Raw genomic sequence first — 20,717 nt, forward strand, 5'->3', positions numbered from 1 at the left:
TCTTTATTGCATGAAACTCTTGTCTAATAGCAAAACAAGCCTTGGAAGCAAAATCTCCTTCTGCATTAAGGCTCTCTACTCTGGCTCCCCCAAAGCCAGGGCCATCAAATGGTCTGGTTTTCAAACGAATAGTGTATTTTTCGCTCTATAAGACACACCAGACCACAAGACGCACCTAGTTTTTGGAGGAGGAGAACAAGAAAAAAATATTCTGAATCTCAGAAGCCAGAACAGCAAGAGGGATTGCTGCGCAGTGAAAGCAGCAATCCCTCTTGCTGTTCTGGCTTCTGGGATAGCTGCGCAGCCTGCATTTGCTCCATAAGACGCACACACATTTCCCCTTACTTTTTAGGAGGCAAAAAGTGAGTCTTATAGAGCAAAAAATACGTACTTCACATGAAACCAACCTAACCCGGTCCACCAGCCAAAGAATGAATGTAGAAGCCACAGGCAGCATGCTTCAATGTTCCTTTCCAGGAAGAACATGTACAACAACTTTTTAATTAAGAACTGGTGCCCAGGTTTACTGCTGTTTTTTTTTTTTTTAAAGCTTCCTCTCTCTCTCTGTCCCTTTTCCTGCTATGTTTGATTTATTTTACTTCTATCCTGCTTTACATTCAAATGACTTGCAAAGCGGCTTACAAAAAAATTAATGGCAATAATATATAATAGAACATCACAGATATAGAACAATTAACAAACCGAATTAAACAGTGACAAACTGCTGGTAAAACAATTGCAATCCGTAAAAGTCTATTCATAGAAAAACTACAAAAATAAGCTAAACATCACAATTACAACAGAAGTCATATTACAGAATTAATAAAGTACTACAGAATTCATAACCTATAAAACAATATTAACAGCACTAACGAAACAGCAACCAAAAAGTAAACTTAGCGCTGTTGAATTCATACACAAACACTCCACACCCCATCACTCATAAACTCTGTTCAGCTCACTGAAATACCCATACAAATGAAGCCCATGGCAGCAAATCCCTTCTGGAGTTTCCGTGGGCTGGAGGTGGGGCAGCTGAGGGGAAGCCAAATGACAAAGTCACAGTTCTTGATCTGGAAACAGCTCCCTTCTGAAGGCTCCTAGAGCTGGAGGGTGCGGCAAGGCAGGTGGGAAAAGCCAGCACAAAGTCTCCCTCCCCTGTTCTGACTTTTAGTCTGAAGGCAAGGGCCATCCTCTTATCAACTGTGATAAGCTGCTCTCAGAGAAGTGCTTTGGCTGAAGCATGGAGTAAAAAAATACTTTAGATTCATATACTTGAATGTGTCAAAAAGCTGCCCAAGGGATCTTTAAAGTTGCTTTGTGCAGAGCCAGCCCATTGGTCCATCTGGACTCCAGGAGTTGAGGGACCTGTGGCTTTCCAGATGCTCTTAGACTCCATCTCTGGCCATTGGCCATGCTACATGGAGCTGATGGGATGTGGAATCCAACAGCATCCAGAGAGCCACAAACTCCCCACTCCCAGTAAGCTCTTACTGGCAGTGGACCTTCAGTATCTCTGCCAGACATATTTCCAAGCTCTGCTACCTAAAATAATTCTAAGATAAGAATGGGGTAATCTGTGACTCTCCAGGTGTTACCTGAACTTCAGCTCCCATCAGCCAGCATGAATGGTCAAGGCTGAAGGGAGTTGGAGCCCAGAAACATCTGGAGAAGTTCTCCATTCCTGCTAAAGTGGAATGCAGAGCCAATGTGGTGTCATGATTAGAGGGTTTGGCCAGGACCTAGGGAACCAGGGTTCAAATTCCCACTTGGCCATGGAGCTCTCACTGGGTGACCTTGAAAGCCAGTCACTGCCTCTTGGCCTAACCTACCTCACAGGGTTGTTGTGAGGATTAAATGAGGAAGGTAGGGAAGAACAATGTGCCCAACCTTGAACACTTTGGATTAAAAGGTGGGATGTAAATAAATAAATAGGTCTAAAGGAGCATGTCAAAGTGCAAGTAGATAAATAGGTACCACTCCGGCGGGAAGGTAAACGGTGTTTCTGTGCGCTGCTCTAGTTCGCCAGAAGCGGCTTAGTCATGCTGGCCACATGACCCGGAAGCTGTACTCTGGATCCCTCGGCCAATAAAGCGAGATGAGCGCCACAACCCCAGAGTCATCCACGACTGGACCTAATGGTCAGGGGTCCCTTACCTTTAAAGGAGCTGTCCAGGATTTTAGTTCTGAAATACTCATTCTGCTGTAAGCACAACCATCTGTTGGAAACCTTCTTCCACCACCTGTGTTGTAATGAGCTTACTGAACTTGTCGAAGCTGACCTCCGGGAAGGAAGGATTGAAAGTGAACGGGGGTGGGGGGTGGGAGAGATAATAATACACCCTTCAAAAAGTCTGCCTATTTATCCTGCTCTATTTCAACCTCTCCCCTTGTGGTGTGCAAATTGCAGTTCTTAAATTTAACATCCAAAACACTGCAAACAGCATTAAAAATTTAATCCCTCCTAAACAGGGCTGGGGGCGAAACACCTTTGGGGAAATCACTGAGCCCCCCACCACCAACACCCCCGCTTCCTCCCTCCCTGCAACCTCACTCAAGAATCCGCTCTCTTGAGCTCCTCTGCCAGGCTACAAATAGCTTCTTTAAAAAGTAATCTTTTAAAAAGTAGGCTTTAGATGGGGTCTACAGAGGACATCTAGGCCACCAGTGTTATTGAAGAGAGAGAGAGGGAAGGAGAGAGAGAGAGAGAGAGAGAGAGAGAGAGAGAGAGAGAGAGAGAGAGAGAGAGACTTAGCACTTGCAATCCCTGTTAGAAGTGTGGAGCCTAGCTAAAGATTTCAGTGTAGAGTATAGGAGAAAAGAGTTTGGATTTGATATCCTGCCTTTCACTCCCTTTAAGGAGTCTCAAAGCAGCTAACATTCTCCTTTCCCTTCCTCCCCCACAACAAACACTCTGTGAGGTGAGTGGGGCTGAGAGACTTCAGAGAAGTGTGACTGGCCCAAGGTCACCCAGCAGCTGCATGTGGAGGAGCAGAGATGCGAACCCGGTTCCCCAGATTACGAGACTACCGCTCTTAACCACTACACCACACTGGCTTTCAAGCCAAAAGGGAAGGGGGCAGCTAACATCCTTTACCAAAAACTATAATTGAGGAAGGAGTGTTGAAAACTCAATGGAAGGCTTGCCTTGAACCCAAAGTAAACATCAACAGGCTGAACAGAAATGTAGGAAGCTGCCTTATACCTAGTCACATCATTGGTCCAGCTAGTTTGGTACTGTTGACCCTGACTGCAGTATTATTTGCAGAAAATAACTTCTAGGGAACACCTGATCTCAGACAAATCCATGACCAGAAGGCCTGTAGCTCAGAGGCAAAACATCTGCTTTGTGGGAATGTTCAGGGTGGCAGGAAAGGATATATTGTTTATTAATGTCCTTCCTAACTTGCGCTAGCAAGTGCCTTTACTTTGCAGAGTTTACATTCCCCTTCTCATGCACAGCAGAAAACTAGTTGCAGACTCGTGTGAGTTTCTTAAGCCAATACGCAATTCAATCTGGCTTGTCCAGTTTGTGTTCTAATATTTTCCTGGTAAGACCCCTTGAATCCCTCCTAAAAGAATAAAGGCACCACAGTCCTATCCATCAGCAATAAAAAGAAAGGCTTAAAGGCTTTTAAGGCTTAAAGTTACAAGCATACACAAACAGGTTTGTCCTATATGTGGGCTGACCTAGTGACTGCAGCTAGCAGTCTGGGAAGTTTGCAGGATGAAAGGAAGATTAAAAAGAAAGAGAGTGTCTGCATGGCTTGCCCTTGTACATGCCCACCCACTAGTCACATGCAAGGAAGGATGCTCCAGGCCAGGAGGAACAGGAAGTTTCGACTGGATGGACCAAACATTCCCCTGCATGTCCACTCTAGGAAAACAAGGAATGTTGAACTTGACTGCTCTCAGTGGATTACATCCCACATGCTTTGTATGCAGAAGGTCCCAGGTTCATTCCCTGGCATCTCCAGGTATGGGTGGAAGAGAATTCTGGAGAGCCTCTACCCATCACTAAGTAAACAATACTGAGCTGGATGAACCAGTGATCTGACTTACTACAAAGTTCTTCCCATGTTCCTATGAATAGCAGCAGCTTCTCTCTAGGATTTCAGGTAGTGTGCCTCTTATCCCTACCTAGACATGCCAGGCATTAAACATTTACATGCAAAGAACATGCTCTTCCACTAAGCCATGGCCCTTTTGCCCTATGCTCAAATAAACTTCATTATGCTCAGGCTCAAGCAGCTGCAGTGGTGCAGGGGTCTGATAAAGGGAGAGGGAAAGGGCAAGGAGAATGGCCAAGAGGTCAGTGCACATTGTCTTTGAGAAAAAGCCAATAGATGAATAAATGGGCAAGGAGTGAGGGTAGTTTAGAGAAAGGAAAGGTGGGCATCACATTTATTTTCAGTGAAACTGACTGGCTTCTCCAAAAGCACAGATAATCTGTGGAACTCACTGCCACAAGATGGCTTTAAGGTCAGGGAGTTAGAGGCATTCATGGAGAAAGAGGAATGTGGGAGGGCAGGCGAGCGAATGTCTGTCAACACAATGCCTATGACAGCCCTGACAGCTAAATTGAACCTCCCAGTTCAAAGGTTGGACATCACCGAGTGAGGGCTGTACCACTTGGGTGAGGGCTACTCCCTCCATGTCCTACCTGTGGGCTTTCTGGAGAACCTAGTTGGCCATTGAGAGAAGCGAGATGCTAGACTCTCAGTCTGATCTCATTTCTTATATTCTTAGCTGTTTATTTCTGAATACCAGCTGAGGGCATCAAGGCATCTAGACCGGCCCTGTGGGAAGCAGGATGCTGAACTTATTGCTTGGCCTTGGGCCTCTTCAGATGTTCTTAAGATACCGGACGGAGTGGTTTATCAGGAGAACTGATAAAGGAGAAGGTGGGGGTCACTTCCCATGCAGTTGGATAGGTCAGTGCACCCCAGTGCTTTGCCTTCAACGGCGGGCAGCTCATAAACGGAGTCCCATGGAAGACAAGAGACGGGAAGATATACAGATTGAATAATGTAGCTTACGCAAGACTATCGATTATATTTGTCTATGTATTATTCAAACGATTGACTCACCCAGGCCAGAATACAGGGGCATAGCCAGTGTTTGCTCAATGGTGCTCAGATTGTAGTTAACTTTATCTCACGCCCTCACCTTGATAACGTGCAGCCAGATTCTTCCACTGCCCCTCAGCTGCTCCTGTGGCCCCCCTCCCCCCATCGAGAGCTATCGGCTCCTCTGCCCGCTTCCTGCAAACCGTTGTCCGCAGAAGCTCCTAGCGATGAATCAGAGCGTTTCCTTAGCGTGTTACTTAAACAACCACTCCCTTGGTTTTGTGAGCTTACTAAGGGCGGCTGGGCTGAGTAGGAGCCCGGACAGGCGGGATCAGAACCCTCTAAGCCACGGGTGGGGGAACCTATAACACCCACCTCTAGGTATTACTGAACTCCCAGCTCCCCTCAGCCCCCGGGCAGCAAGACCAGTGGTCAGGGATGACGATGGCACTCTAAGAACGTTTGGAGGACCACAAGGGGTCCCCATCCTTGCCCTCAGAATCAAGAAGTGGTTCAGCTTCTGTAGCACTCTTGCTGAGCATCTCTCTCTCTCTCTCTCTCTCTCTCTCTCTCTCTCTCGCACACACACACACTCACACACACACACACACACTTATAAGAAGTGAAATGCTACCGGAAGATATTTGCATACAAATAGCTAGAGACGGTTCTTTAATGGGGACCGACGGCCGACTCGCTGAAGAGGCCTCTAGGGGGCTGTGGGCTTTTACCTTCGGCACAGAGGAAGCAGCGTGGATTTTTTGGGGTGCGGGGCTGGAGGCAGAGTGATGGGTACAAAGGTGCCATGTTTTCGTACGCGGGGTGGGTGGGTGGATGCATTATTCCCTGTTAAAGACCAGCGCTGTATCTGCCGGCTCCCCTCCCAACTTGAATGAATGGAAATAGATGTGCGTAAAGTTTCCTTCAAGAAATTTTCCCAGGAAGTAAGCGATTAAAAGCGCGTGTGTGCGTGTGCGCGCGTGCACTGCCTCCCTCAGTCTATTGTTTCCTTTTCCCTATTCCTCCCCCACATCCTCAATATTCAGCTGGAGAGAGATCGAAGGCCTGGCTGAAGAATCTTTTAAAAAATATAATAATCCAAGTTTGCAGCGGTTCTTTGTTGGAGTGACTGATTCAATAGGGGAAGGAAGGAAGGAAGGAAGGAAGGAAGGAAGGAAGGAAGGAAGGAAGGACGGACGGGGGGGTCGCGGATTGGGGGAGGGGGGTTTCCCCGTGGAAGGCGATTTGTTCGCTGGCTCCGCTGCCGCCTCCCGTTGACGGCTCGGTTCTCCTCGCCAAACAATCAGCTCAGAGACGCTTCGAAGGCTTTAACTTCCATTGGATCTCCCCGGCGAAGGAGCTGCACACACCCTCTTCTTCCTCCCCTCCCCTTCCACCCATCCATTCACACACACACACACACACACACACACACACACACACGAGTCTCTCTTCAGCCCCTCCCTCCTCCCCACCGCCTTCCCACTCGGTGGACTCCTACATTAAACCTTTGGTCGGGCTTGCAACCAGACGGAATCTCTCGCTCGCTCTTCCCTCTGCCTGACTCTCTCCGTAAGCGGCGGCCGTCCCCTCCCCCTTGGGGCCTCTCCAACAGCAAAAGAAGAGAGAAAGAAGAAGAACTGAGAGGAGGAAGGAAGAGAGAAAGGCTGACTGCCCCCCCTCCAGCTCTGATCTCCCCCCGCCCCACCCTCAGCGTCTCCCGGGAATCCTTCAAGGCGAGGCGGTGCTCCGGGATCCACAGACTGGTCGGGCTCCTTCGCTTCGCCTCCGACCGGGATGGTGGCGAGCTCTCTGCCGGCTCCTTGACGCAGTGAGGGCGGCCGAAGGGAGAAGCTGCGGCTCTCGCTCCTTCTCTCTCTCTCTCTCTCTCTCTCTCTCTCTCTCTCTCTCAGGCCGCCAAAGGATTTGTCTGAGGAGGAGGGGGACAGAGAGAGGCTGCCTGCCGGGAGAGGACGCTTTGGGAGGGGAGCTGAGAGAGAGAGGGAGCGCGCAAGAGAGCGAGCGAGCGAGCAAAGAGGCGGAGGCGCAGCACCGGAGAGCGAGCGAGCGAGCGAGGCTGGCCGCCCATCGGGTCCTCCCAGTCGTGCTTCAAGAGGGCGTCGGGGCTGGAGAGCCGCTCCTTTCCTTCTTCCTTCCATGCCGGAGGCAGGTAGGTAAGCCTGGCGGGGGGCGAAGCTCCGGCTTCAGCTCGGAAGGTGTGTGTGTGTGTGTGTGTGTGTGTGTGTGTGTGTAGATATATATATAGCTCGTCTTTCTCTCCCCCCCCCAACCTTCACCGGCGCCGCAATAGCTGAACGGGAGATGTCAACCGCTAGGATTATGAGTAGTATTGACTTAAGCAGAGAGGAGGGGGTGCAGGATGGGTCCCCCGTGGATCTCCTCTCTGCCAGATCGTGAGCCTCCTGTATCAGTTGAGCCTGAGGGGCAAACGCCGCCCAAACCCACCTACTCTAGGCATTCATTTGCAGATTGAAACACGCACAAACAGCACACACACCATCTTCAGCCTCCAGCCACTTCTGTTCCTTGCCCTGGATTCCCCCCCCCAATCATCCCGTGACAGATGTTTCCAGTGCTAAGCCTTTCTGTGCTGCTATCCCACTCCCACCCTGGACCTTTCCTGGACGCTCCATGGACAGAATGAGTTGGGGGTGGAATAAAGGGTTCGGGGTCCCCCCGCAACCTCTCCTCTCCTTCTGGGTCCAAACTTGCCTCCTTGGACACACAAGCTGGGAAGGTGGCGCCTGACTCTCTGCGGGTCGCCCAAAACTTTTCTGCGCCTTGCCGTGGGCTGGTTGGGACATTGGGGTGCAGGGCGGCTCTGGGTGCAGCTGGGGCGAGCTGGGAGCTTAACCAAGGCTCCCCACTCCTCCCCAACCCAGCCCCGGAGGGAACCAGGAGAGATGGAGGGAGGAGCTGCTCTGTAGGTGCTGGCACCCAAGCGCGCAGAGACTCTTCGCGAAGTGGGCCGGTTTCAGCACCAGCGGGGAGCGGACAGCTCGCCGATGCGAATAAAAGACTCCGCCGTTCTCGACCGCTCTCCCAATTTCTCTTAAAGGTAGTTCACTTTAATCCCCACAGTACAAATATTTCACTTTTCTCCTTTCTCGCTCTTGCTTTCGACGCCCACCCTTCTTCTCTTGGCGTCCGGTTTCCCCATTCTAAGTCCTAAAGTAGCCTCGTCCCTTAATGGGAAGTTAATGCAACTGTTGCGGGGGGGACGGGGGACGACGAGCCGTCCTGGCCCCCGAGCTAACCTTGCAATCCCGGTGTCTCTGGAAAGGGGAAGGAACCGGCCAGATCGAGGCACCACTGCCGGTTTCGTCTACAACTCAAAGGCATCGGGACTATCGGACGGAACAGTTCGACCCAGGTTTCAGTCCGGAATCAAAAAATTGCTGGGTGGATGAGACGTCCTCGGTTGGTCGCGGGGGGGGGGGTCCTGAGGTTGTTGTCTGTCCTAGAAAGTCGGAAGGGTACTGGTGGTTAAAGAAAGAAGTGTTCCTAGGGTGAAGGAGGCCCCCGCAAGTATGTGTGTTTCTTTGCCCGGGCGACTGGCTCCGAACCGTCGCTTGAAATCTCCCTGACAGGTTAACTTGCGCCTTGGATAAAGCTGTTTACTGGTGGCTGTAGAACTTGTCGAAAATGATTAATGACCCTGATTGTCAAAGTGGAGGGAGAGAGAGAGAGAGAGAGACCAAGAGAATGAGGCACTCCCAGAGCTTAGCTCTCGAGTCCTATCGGCTAGATTTCCCGGGTCTGAAGGCTCACGAGGCCATCTCCTTCCTTGAAGCTAAGCCGCTCTCGTTCTGGGCAGTGTCTGGATGAGGGGGAGCCAGGAGACCACAGGCACGTCGTTTTGAGTTTCAGGACTGGAGAAAGACAGGGTATAAATGGAGGAAAATGATACTGGTGATAATAATAGTAGTAGTAGTAACAATGTATTTTGCTTTAGATTTTTAAAAATTCTTTAATGGACTTTCCTTGATTAGCATCAGGCTTTAACTTCACCTATGACTGTGCTCCGGAACCTGATCCAACACGAGAAACAAGCCCCCACCCCAATGTTGTGTCACCGAGAATGGATAGCCAGACACTTCTGGAAAGCTCATAGGAGGGCATGAACAGACTCCCTCCCCCGCTCTCTCTGTCTCTCCGCCCCACTCCGCCCGTGGACTTTGAACGCAAACGTTTCCTTTCTCTGTCCTCCAGGAATGTTTAGGTTCCAAGCTGATCTTACTTAGGAATGTAGTAACTCCAGGTCTGTGCGTCTCTGAGCACGTCCAGTGTGAATCGCGCTCCTTGCCGAGTAAGCCAGGTGACTGAACCGAGTTGGGTCGAATACGGGTGGGTTAAAGCCACTAGAAAAAGCTTCCAAAGGACACTCGGTGTGGAAATTAACGGACTGACCTATATTCATTCATTTCCACACCGCTCCAACCGCCATCCGCAGATGGCCAGTCAGCCTCGATCCACAATCCGTTTAAGCTTCAACCATTCTCAAACCACTTCATTCCCCCTGTAAGAATGAATGAAGCGGCTCAAGAATCGGGCTTGTGTCCCAGGATCGCTGCTTTCCCAGCCGCTCAGAGGACCGCTCATTCCCCTCACCTTGGCAACTTGCTGTGAGCTCAAGGTGTTCCCATACAACACTCCTCACGCGCCCTTAAAAAAAACCCCAAAACAAAATAAATAAATAAATTTAATTTATTTAAATGAATAAATATGGGCTTCCTTTTTGCAGTCGACCCGACACACACCTAGTCTTGATTAAATTCCCCGGTGCCGTAGTTCATGTTACACTCTGGATCACGGCCTTGTTCACCCCCATCATCCGCTTTAAATGCTTCGAAGTCTTACTTCCTCCCTTGCTTAGAAATGTGGCAAGAGCCGTCCCTGCTGCGCATGAGCACCGCCTCCCCCCCTCCCCAGTCTGCTGAATGGAGGCCTGGACATCTGCCCCAAAGTCCGGCCCTAACGGCCCCGCTAGCTAAGAAGCGCGCGCGCGCAGACCTCCTTCTGCCGCTCTCCTTCCAGTCCAGAGACGGGCTTCACATCCTCTCCTGCGTACATGGAGCCAGCAATATGCAGAGCTGATTGAAACGAGGCCAGAGGAGAGAGTTATAGCCTGTTTAAAAAAAGAAGAAGAAAAAGCACAGATAGATATTTTAAAATCCTCTCTCGTCCTTGGCAAAGTTACCCCTTTCCCCTAATCGATTCTGCTGGGGGCGGTGAAATCGTGCCGAAGGAGAGAGGGGTTCTTGGTGATGGACGGTCCAAAGTTGAGACACGGACAGCTGGTCAGCCCCCGATTGGGTCCGGTGGCTCCCGGGTGCGTTTTATGTCTCCCTCTAAATGTCTTGCGTGTGGTCGGTTCTCGGTTGTTGCCCAAATACATATATATGATATCTATACATTGGCGTACGATGCTTAGCCCGGTGTCTGTATTGCAGCTTTAATTAAAATGACAGATGTTGCCGTAGAGTTCCACAGAATTAATGATAAACACAGAGGAACTTGCCAATCAAGGCGGCTATTGTTCGACATCCAGCGGAGCTTTTGCCAAAGATCCTTGATTGCATTTGAATGAAGTCGAGCCAACAGGGCGGCCTACCCAAGCCCACCCCCCAGCTGGACTGCAAAAGGCTGGCAGAAACGGGAAATGGAGAGGGAGGGAAACGCTGCCCTCTTTCCCTCGCGCCCCAGAACATATGGGGAGAGGGAGAGGGAGAGGGAGAGGGAGAGAGAGAGAGAGAGAGAGCAGCTTATTACACCGTGGCTACGAGTCTGTCTGGTTGACTCGCCCTGGACTCGCAAGGCACGCGGGCCGCCAGTTGCACAGATGGATAGCTTCGTATGTGTTCAGCTGTGCCACAGATTGCATCCCATAGAACTTAGCGATTCCGTCATCCTCCAAAGAATGCAGAGTCAATGGCCTCTGCAAAGGCTTTCGCTGAATTCAGGAAAGGGACGTGGCTCGGCGGCAGAGCGTCTGCTTGGCATGCAGGAAGTTCCAGGTTCGAGCCTATCTCCAGGTGGTCCTCGGAGAGGACCTCGCCTGAGCCCCTGGGGAGCCGCTCCCAGCTGGTGGGGCAATCGGTGCCTTGGATGAGTAAAGGTTATGCAGAGTCCTCGCCAAACAAACAGGCCTGAGCTATCCTGTCGAGTCCTTCTCTAACTCAGACTGCCCCTCTCAGAAGTTGTGCTTTCCTGGTCTTCAGAAACTCCCGGGTTCAACCCCAGCGTGTGTAGAGAAGACAGGAAGAGGCTTCCTGCCTGAAACTCTGGAATGCTGCTGCCAGTCCGAGTGGGCAGTGCTGAACTAGATGGGCCGATGGCCTTTATACTGACAAAGCAGGTTCCCATGTGCCTATGGATTGCAATTCGTGACTCAGCTAAGAAATGGTCTCAGTGGTAGTGAGAGCACACACACACACACACACACACACACACGGGCTCCCGTCATTCTGTCCCATTCTGCAGTGCTCCAGAAATTCGACCTGGATGAGGTTATGCGCAGATGAGTAGACGTGATTCTCATGGGCTGCGCTGTGCAGATTTAGGGTCCAGCCGCTTCCCTCTGCCTTCCGTAGAAAGGAAAGGGTGTACATTCATCCCCGTAGGGAGAGCGACGCGGAGTCAAGCCTCAGATCAGGGTGGCCTTTGCCTCTTTGACTGGCTCAAGCGCTTTGATCACCCTCTTCCCCATCCCAAAAGCATCCTATATATAACAATTCTGCAAATCACCAGCTCCAACCCTGCCTCTATAGGGTGTGTGTTGTATGTACAGTGCAAGCGATCCCGCTAAACCGATCCTTCTGGTGGGTCCAGTGTCCGGATAGAGCGAGGCAGGTTCGGTCCTCCGTCAGCTGAGTCCCATCTCGCAGCCCGTCTCCTGTGCCCAAGGCTAGGAGCCACTGACAGTACAGCCAGGGCTAGTTTGGGTCCCATTCCTCCTTCCTGCTGGAGCGAGAAACCAAGAGGGCAGTGGAAAGTTTGGGGGAAGCGGCTTCCAGTGGGCTAGTGAGTCTGTTGCAAGCCTCTGCCTCTAGCCTGGCCCCATTTTCCCCCAAAATAGATGCGGGAGAGAAAACGTGAATCGATTGCCTCCCCTTTTGTGTGTTTGTTTCTGCCCTAGAAGCTTTAAATGCGGGTGAAGACAAAAGTGAAGGAGAAAAGGGGGGCGAGGGAAGGGTGAAGGAGGAAAGGGGGGCGAGGGAAGGGCCGCATGCAGAAGACTCCAGTTTCAATCCTCCGGTAGGGCTGCGAGAAACCCCAGTCTGAGTCACTGGAGAGACGCTGCCAGTCAGTGTAGACAATGTAGGCTTGACCCGATGCATGGAAGCTTCCCACGCAATTCAGCCCTGTATCCAGAGCCATGAGGACTGGAAATTTTATTTTCAGAAGCAGCACCCTAGTTTGGAGGTAGAGCATCTGCTTGGCATGCAGAATGTTCCATGTCCTAGGCTGGGAGAGACTCTTGCTTGAAACCCAGAGAGCCACAATACTGAGCTAGACAGGCCAAAGATCTGACCTCAAGGACAGTGGCGTAGCGTGGGGGGTGCAGGGGGGGCCGGCCGCACCGGGCGCAACATCTGGGGGTTAGGGTTAGGGGGCGCAAATCCACGGGTTAGGGGGCGCAAATTACTTGCCTTGCCCCGGGTGCTGACAACCCACGCTACGCCACTGCTCAAGGATAAGGCAGCTTCCTATGATCCTAATACAAAATAGATTCTTTTTTCCACGCTGTCATGCTCCACAGGAGTCAAAAGCCCATATGAATCCATATTGCAGCCAAGCAAAATGTTACATAATAGTGTGCAAGCTTCTGAGTTCCCCAGCACTCTTCAGCAGACTAATTTTTTTTTAAGACAGAGGAAGAGAGCAATGGCTATTTAGCTAATAGTTTAGCTAATACCAACAGCCTTATTCCACCCCACCCCACCCCTCACTCATTTACTTTAAAAAAAAACATCTAGTGGCATGAGGAAGAGTTCTGAGCAACTTGAAAGCTGGCCTACTATTATAGGACATTATGCTTGGCCTAAGAAAGGTATCACCCTAATATGGACTTTGGGTCCATAACGTAACAACTGTTCCTCTTTGTGTAACTGCATGAAGTGCTCCTTCCTTCAGGGATCATCTTGTTTACATGAGCCAGATAAAGAAAGAGAGGGAGAGCATGGGCAGTCTGACTGACAGGTTACTGATCTCTCTTTGGGAATGTCAGAAATCAGAATACCTTTTAGCAACATCTCACCCTGTTCCCGAAGGGCAAGAAGCGAGAGGGGTGAGCCTCTGGCAGCGAGTCTAGCAGAGGTACTAAAGTCTCCTTCAGCTTCTCCAGGTAATCTTGGTTCTTTAAAAGATGAGGGACAGGATCCCAGATCTGCCTAGCTGGATCCGTCTTCCACTTCTGAATGTTTGCACCTGGTATTCTTGTCACCTGCTTTCCTGGAGACTACTTTCAATGCCACTGTCTGCCCACCCCAATGCCAGTCAGTTTCACAACAATGTGCCAGTTGCACTAGGAAGCCTTTCTATTCTTAGCTCTGGGGTCACTGTGGACCACAGTTATGCTGCCACACATTTCAGAGCCGGCTCTGCTATTGGACAAGGTGAGCACACAGTCTTTACACAGCAAGGCCTTGGATACAGCAACAATGAAGGGCAGCAAATGATTTAATTTATCCTGATAGCTTTCCCTGAATGAAGGGTTCATTTTATGTCTAAACTTGAATCCTTCCACGAGAATAACGACGCAAAGCTTAAATATTTGAGGGAGGCAGCCGTGATTTAGTCCACAGGTGCGTGTTACATCACTAGATCTCTCACGATTTAGGAGCTGGATACACTTGACGGCTGACAGTTCAATGTGTGAACTAACTCCACTGGAGAGGATTGAATTTAAAGCGATCTGGGGGCATATGAAAGTCTGGATGTAGTGCTTGTTTTATGACAGCTCACTCACGTATAAAGTCATTGGGTGGAGATGCAGTCAGTGATGGACATGCACATGTGAATCAGCTCTAGGACTGATTTGGACAGCACTTTGCAATCATTGTTCTGTGATCTCATTGCACCTCTGTATATTACTGAATTCCTGATTTTTATACCAGGGGTGGGAGCAATTTGAAAAAGGCCAAGTGAATTTGATTTTGTATCTCTGTGACTCCAACAATGTGTGAATGTCCTGTATACCTGAAGGAGCGTCTCCACCCCCATCGTTCAGCCCGGACACTGAGATCCAGCACTGAGGGCCTTCTGGTGGTTCCCTCATTGCGAGAAGTGAGGTTACAGGGAACCAGACAGAGGGCCTTCTCGGTAGTGGCGCCTGCCCTGTGGAATGCCCTCCCACCAGATGTCAAGGAAATAAGCAGCTATCTTCTCTTTAAAAGACATCTGAAGGCAGCCCTGTTTAGGGAAGTTTTTAATATTTAATGCTGTATTGTTTTTAACACTTGATTGGAAGCCGCCCAGAGTGTCTGGGGAAACTCAGTCAGATGGGTGGGGTATAAATAGTAAATTATTATTATTATTATTATTATTATTATTATTATTATTAATGTGAGAAACAGCCATCATGGGTCAGGCAGAAGTTTCACATAACTTCTGCCGCCTTCTATGTATTGCTGTGCTTTTCAAATGGAAGTCACTATGATGTTGTCTACCTCTGTGTTCATCAATATTGGGCTCCCAAATATTGCCGGACCACAATTCCCATCATCCCTGATCTAAGATGAGCAGGAAAGATGGGAGATGTAGTCCAAGAGCGTCTGGGGAGGTTGAAGAAGACAATATAGACTATATGTTCAGGGCTGCTCTTTGCCTGTGTAAGTACTGCTGAGATTTTAATCAAGTTTGAAATGTGATGGTGAGCCAAGGCAGAATCCTTCACCCAGCTTGAGCTTCATGTTCTTCTGTTGTTATTTCTACAGCCAATTGCCTTCAGATATGGTTTGAAGGTGCATTGGGTTGCCACCTTGAGGAAGCTATGTAGATTTGAGGTCTGGACGCTTCTTGGACAGGAGACCACTTAGGAAGATAGGATAGGAAGCTGCCTAATACCAAGTCATGGTCCATCTAGCTCAGGACTGCCTACACTAACTGGCAGCAGCTCTCCAGGATTTTAAGCAGGGAACATTCCCAGCCCTCCCTGGATCTGCTATTGGGAACTGAACATGGGACCTTCTTCATGCGAAGCAGATGCTCTGCCATTGAGGTACAGATCTTTCCAAAACAGAATCCATCCAAACAAAGACTTGAACCACAATTTAAAAGTCTGATGCTCTTTCTATCAACTGAGCTATCAAGGCTTCCACTTGGGAATCCATGTATGTTACTTTGAGTTCCATGATGGAAGAAAGGTGGTATATAAATGTAATAAATAATAATAATAAATTATAAAATAATAATAAATTATAAAATATATTATTATTATTAATATTAATAATAATAATAATACCCCGCCCATCTGGCTGAGTTTCCCCAGCCACTCTGGGCGGCTCCCAATCAAGTGTTAAAAACAGTACAGCGTTAAGTATTAAAAACCTGACATCACATCGAACAGATCTTTTGGACTGCCACCTGTTCACACGTTCACCTGCAAGTCCCAACTGGTGCACACAGCTATGTGTGTGACCTGTCCAGAAACCCAGATTCTCTACTGGATTTAGGTCTCCCATATCCAAGTTCGCTTGTTTCCATTGGAGATGCCCAAGTTGCTGAGGACAAAAATAAGTATAGCTGACAGCGCCCCCCCTGAGGACATCCCCTCCACATCCCCAAGCCCAAACCCAACCTTCTCCAAGCTGGTGCTCACCACATGTTTCAGACTACAACTCTCATCATTGGTGACCATCTGCTGTGCTGGCTGGGGCTGTTGGGAGTTGGAGTCCAACAATATCTGGTGGTGGAAGAAAGTGTCCGACAGATCTCAGAAGAAGGAGTCATTCAGCACTCAAATCTTGGACAGCACCTGTAGACCTGCATTTCAGCAGGAATGGGGAACCTGTGGCCCTCCAGTTGGACTCCAAATCCCATCACCACTGACTATTGGTAGTGCTAGCCGGGGCTGATGGGAGTTGTAGTCTGAGACATTTGGAGGGCATCAGGTTGGGGAGGACTGCCTCAATCAATCTGTTTCCAATAGTGTGTGCAAGTGCTTTCTATTGAACCATGGAAGTTTTGCTATGAAGGAACTTCATTGGAGTAAATAGTAGGCATGGCACCCTCCTTCTGTTAATTCTCATGGAGGGGAGAATAACCTTTCAGTCTTCCTTCTGTGTTTTGAGACATTTGGGGTTACCTTCCCCTCTGTAGGCTCCAGCTTTCTATGGGTGCTTCTAGCACGGCCACTGAGAAATGCTTACCAACCACACCACCATCACCCACTCCCAAAGTAAATCTCTTTATTCATTTGGGAAGGGCTATAATTCAGTGATATTGGGACGCGGGTGGCGCTGTGGGTTAAACCACAGAGCCTAGGACTTGCTGATCAGAAGGTTGGTGGTTCGAATCCCCGCAACGGGGTGAGCTCCCGTTGCTCAGACCCAGCTCCTGCCAACCTAGCAGTTTGAAAGCACGTCAAAGTGCAAGTAGATAAATAGGTACCACTCCAGCGGGAAGGTAAATGGTGTTTCCGTGCGCTGCTCTGGTTCGCCAGAAGTGGCTTAGTCATGCTGGCCACATGACTGTACGCCAGCTCCCTCAGCCAATAAAGCGAGATGAGCGCCGCAACCTCAGAGTTGGTCACGACTGGACTTAATGGTCAGGGGTCCTTTACCTTTTTATAATTCAATGATGGAGCATCTGTTTTGTGTGCAAAAGCCCCGGGTTCAATCCGTGTCATTTTCAGATAGGACTGAGAGAAAGACTCTTGCCCGAAACCCTTGAGAGAGGCTGCCAGTCAGTGTAGATAATACTGAGCAAGATACATGAATGGGATAACATAGAATGGTATAAGGTAGATTCCTATGTTCCATCTAAGCTCCTAATTTTTCTTTGGAGACTGGCAGTACCACCCTCCATACCACCTTCTGATCCAAAAGGTCCCTTGGACATTCAGGCATCATACTTGTTCACACACACATCCAATGAACATACAATTCTTGTTTGCTTTTTCGGATTGAGGAACCATTCAGGTAAGCTTGAGCACCTTTGACTGACCACCAGTTGGTAAAATCAGAAACATAGGATTGTCTCCTTAAGCATCCAGATATGGAAGTTCCAGATCCATACCTATGATACACAGTGACACAGGTGTAGGTGAGGAGGAGGTTTCCCCAAGTTGGTACCCTCCAGCTCCATCATCCCTGACCATTGACCATGCTGGCTGGGTCTGATGTGATTTGGACTCCAGACCTTCTGCAAGGCACCAGCTTGCAAAAGTCTGATGTTTGAGACCCAGGAGGTAGAGTCCTGTTGAGATCAACCAGCCATGCCTACACTGCATTGGTATCTCAACATTGGTGACAACCAGCTGAATGTGTGAACATGACACCCCTGAAGAGCATTTCCTTCGAGACTCACACCACACCACAACTGTGGCCTACAACTCCCATGATCCTTAGCTAACAGGACCAGTGGTCAGGGATTATGGGAATTGTAGTCCAAAACATCTGAAAATTCTCCTGCTGAAGGTTGTGATGAGAACCACTGGCTTGAAGAGGGAGAGGGTTATTAAACAAACTTGAGGAGGAGGAGTGAGGTCTATAAGCATATACTCTATCAGAAGCATCTGATTGGCCATTATGAGAAGTAGGATGCTGGCAGATCAGTGAGGCAGAAGTCTATGGACCCACTCAGAAGAATGGGTAAGAACAGGCATAGGCAACCTTCAGTCCTCCAGATGTTTTGGACTACAATTCCCATAATCCCTGACCACTGGTCCTGTTAGCTAGGGATCATGGGAGTTGTAGGCCAAAACATCTGGAGGACTGAAGGTTGCCTATGCCTGGGTAAGAACTTCCCACTCTAGGAAAAAAATCATAGAATTGTAGAATTGGAAGGCATCATCTAGTACAACACTCTGCAATACAGGAACCTCAGCTATAGCATCCATGACAGATAGCCACCCAACCTCTGCTTAGAAACCTATGCCCTTTTAAAATGTGTCTCCTTCTTTTGGGGGGGGTGCTATTGGGTTGTTGTTTTATTTTGATTACATATATTGTGGTTTTTATGTTGATCTTTTCTGTGAACTACCCTGAGACCTCCAGGCATAGGGCGGCATATAAATTCTAACAACAACAACAACAAATAATAGAAGCCTCCAATGAAGGAGGAAGAGCCTGCTGGTTGCACAGTGGCCAACCAGAAACATGTTGGAAATTCGCAAGCAAGAGATTGCACAAGAGCAATCTCCCCTTTTGCAGCTTCCAGCAACTGATATTCACAGTGGTGTAGCGTGGGGGGTGCAGGGGGGCCGGCCGCACCGGGCGCAACATCTGGGGGTTAGGGTTAGGGAGCGCAAATCCACGGGTTAGGGGGCGCAAATCCACGGGTTGGGGGCGCAAATCCACGGGTTGGGGGCGCAAATTACTTGCCTTGCCCCAGGTGCTGACAACCCACCCTACGCCACTGGATATTCATAAGCATTTACTGCAGGGGTCAGCAACCTTTTTCAGCCATGGGTCAATCCACCATCCCTAAGACTGGGGGGGGGGGGCGGACTATATTTTGAAGAAAAAAATGAACGAATTCCTATGCCCCACAAATAACCCAGAGATGCATTTTAAATAAAAGGACACATTCTACTCATGTAAAAACACGCTGATTCCTGGACCGTCCGCTGGCTGGATTGAGAAAGCGATTGGGCCGCATACGGCCCCAGGGCCTTCGGTTGCCTAGCCCTGATTTACTGCCTCTAACCAGGGAGGGAGAATCATAGAATCAGAGAGTTGGAAGAGACCACAAGGGCCATCGAGTCCAACCCCCTGCCAAGCAGGAAACACCATCAGAGCACTCCTGACATATGGCTGTCAAGCCTCTGCTTAAAGACCTCCAAAGAAGGAGACAAAGCTACATCCTGGTTGGTACCCACTGATAGCCTTGTCCTCCATGAGTTTCTCCCATTCTCTTTGAAAGCCATCAAAGTTGGTGTTCAGCACTGCCTCCTGTGGGAGCTAGTTTCACAATTTAGCGTGGGGGAAATTATGTGATTTTAGATTGCTAGCTTCATAGTCTTACAGCTATCCATCTCCCAGCCTTCACCAACCTGGTGTGCTCTAAATGTTTTGGACTACAACTCCCATCAGCCCTAACCAGGTGGCTGAGGCTTATGGGAGTTGTAGTCCAAAACATCTAGAGCACACTGGGATGGTGAAGACTATTCCAGATGGCAATGGGTATATTGTTATTACTACACATGTATCCCACTGAAATTTCCTCCAAGAAGGTGACCTACATGGCTCTTCCCCTCTCCATTGTATCTTCACAACAACCCTGTGAGGTAAGTTAGGCTGAGAGACAGCAGCTGGCCCAGCGAGCTCCATGGCCAAGTGGGGATTTGAACCCTGGTCTCCCAAGTCTTAAGGGACGCAGGTGGCACTGTGGGTTAAACCACAAGCCTAGGGCTTGCCGATCAGAAGGTCGGCGGTTCGAATCCCGGCAACAGGGTGAGCTCCCGTTGCTCGGTCCCTGCTCCTGCCCAACCTAGCAGTTTGAAAGCACGTCAAAGTACAAGTAGATAAATAGGTACCACTCCGGCGGGAAGGTAAATGGCGTTTCCGTGCGCTGCTCTGGTTCGCCAGAAGCGGCTTAGTCATGCTGGCCACATGACCTGGAAGCTGTACGCTGGCTCCCTCGGTCAGTAAAGCGAGATGAGCGCCGCAACCCCAGAGTCGGCCACGACTGGACCTAATGGACAGGGGTCCCTTTACCTTTACCTCCCAAGTCCTAGCACAGCGCTCTAGCCACTACACTACGCTGTTCGCCTCACTTCTCAACCTGGCAAGTCAGTTTTGAAGCAGTTGTGGGAGTTATTGTCTTGCTCATTTCGGTCCCAAATCTCTCTCTCTCCCCCCCCCCCGCCAAAGGGTATCTCCTGACGAGACCACTGATCCCTGATCCGTTGGCTTGTCCACACAATACACTGGAGGCTGCAGCCTTCACGGGACGGGAGGCGAACGTGGGAACGCAGCAGCCCTTCCCCGCCTTTCGAGATCCCGAAGGCTCACGTCCAAGGGGCGATCATTTCCTCCAAAGCTGAGCCATTTGGCTGGGTTGGTTCCGCCGCCAAAAGCCTCCCCAGGCGCCGTCTGGGTCCCCGGCTCCCGCTGTCAAACAAACCCAGCGCGCGGCAGCTCCAGACGGCCACGACCTCGGGGCGAAATCCTCCCGCCTCGAGTCCTGACGATTTGGCCTTTCTTGTAGCGACAGGGGCCCCTCCTTCCACCGCGACCACATTGACGCCGAGGGCCGCCTCCTTCCTCCCTGTTCGCTCGACGCAGTTCGCTGCCCGCTTGCATCGCATGAAATATTTAAAAGTTTGCAGTGGTGAATAAAGAGATCATTAATATAAATTGAATCCAATGTTTCCAAGCAAAAGGGGAACGGAGTTGCCATCGCTGTATATAAATGACATCTATTCCAGGCACCCGAAAGAGCTGATGCCGGTACAGGCGC

The 20,717-nt window shown here is 49.7% G+C and overlaps 1 protein-coding gene across 2 annotated transcripts in view; it reads left to right on the forward strand.

Annotated features, from left to right (window-relative positions):
- The first annotated feature begins 6,969 nt into the window (after positions 1-6,969).
- The window catches only part of ELFN1 (extracellular leucine rich repeat and fibronectin type III domain containing 1), a 253,548-nt gene continuing 239,800 nt past the window's right edge, over positions 6,970-20,717 (forward strand). The window contains exon 1 of one of the 2 annotated variants that reach the window (XM_082199717.1): positions 6,970-7,243. The gene's annotated coding sequence lies outside the window, so the exon portion shown is untranslated. The remainder of the gene's footprint in view (positions 7,244-20,717) is intronic. The other variant, XM_082199715.1, reaches the window with a different exon arrangement.

This window comes from Podarcis vaucheri (assembly GCF_965113315.1).
Source record: "Podarcis vaucheri genome assembly, chromosome: 14".
NCBI classification, from domain to species: domain Eukaryota; kingdom Metazoa; phylum Chordata; class Lepidosauria; order Squamata; family Lacertidae; genus Podarcis; species Podarcis vaucheri.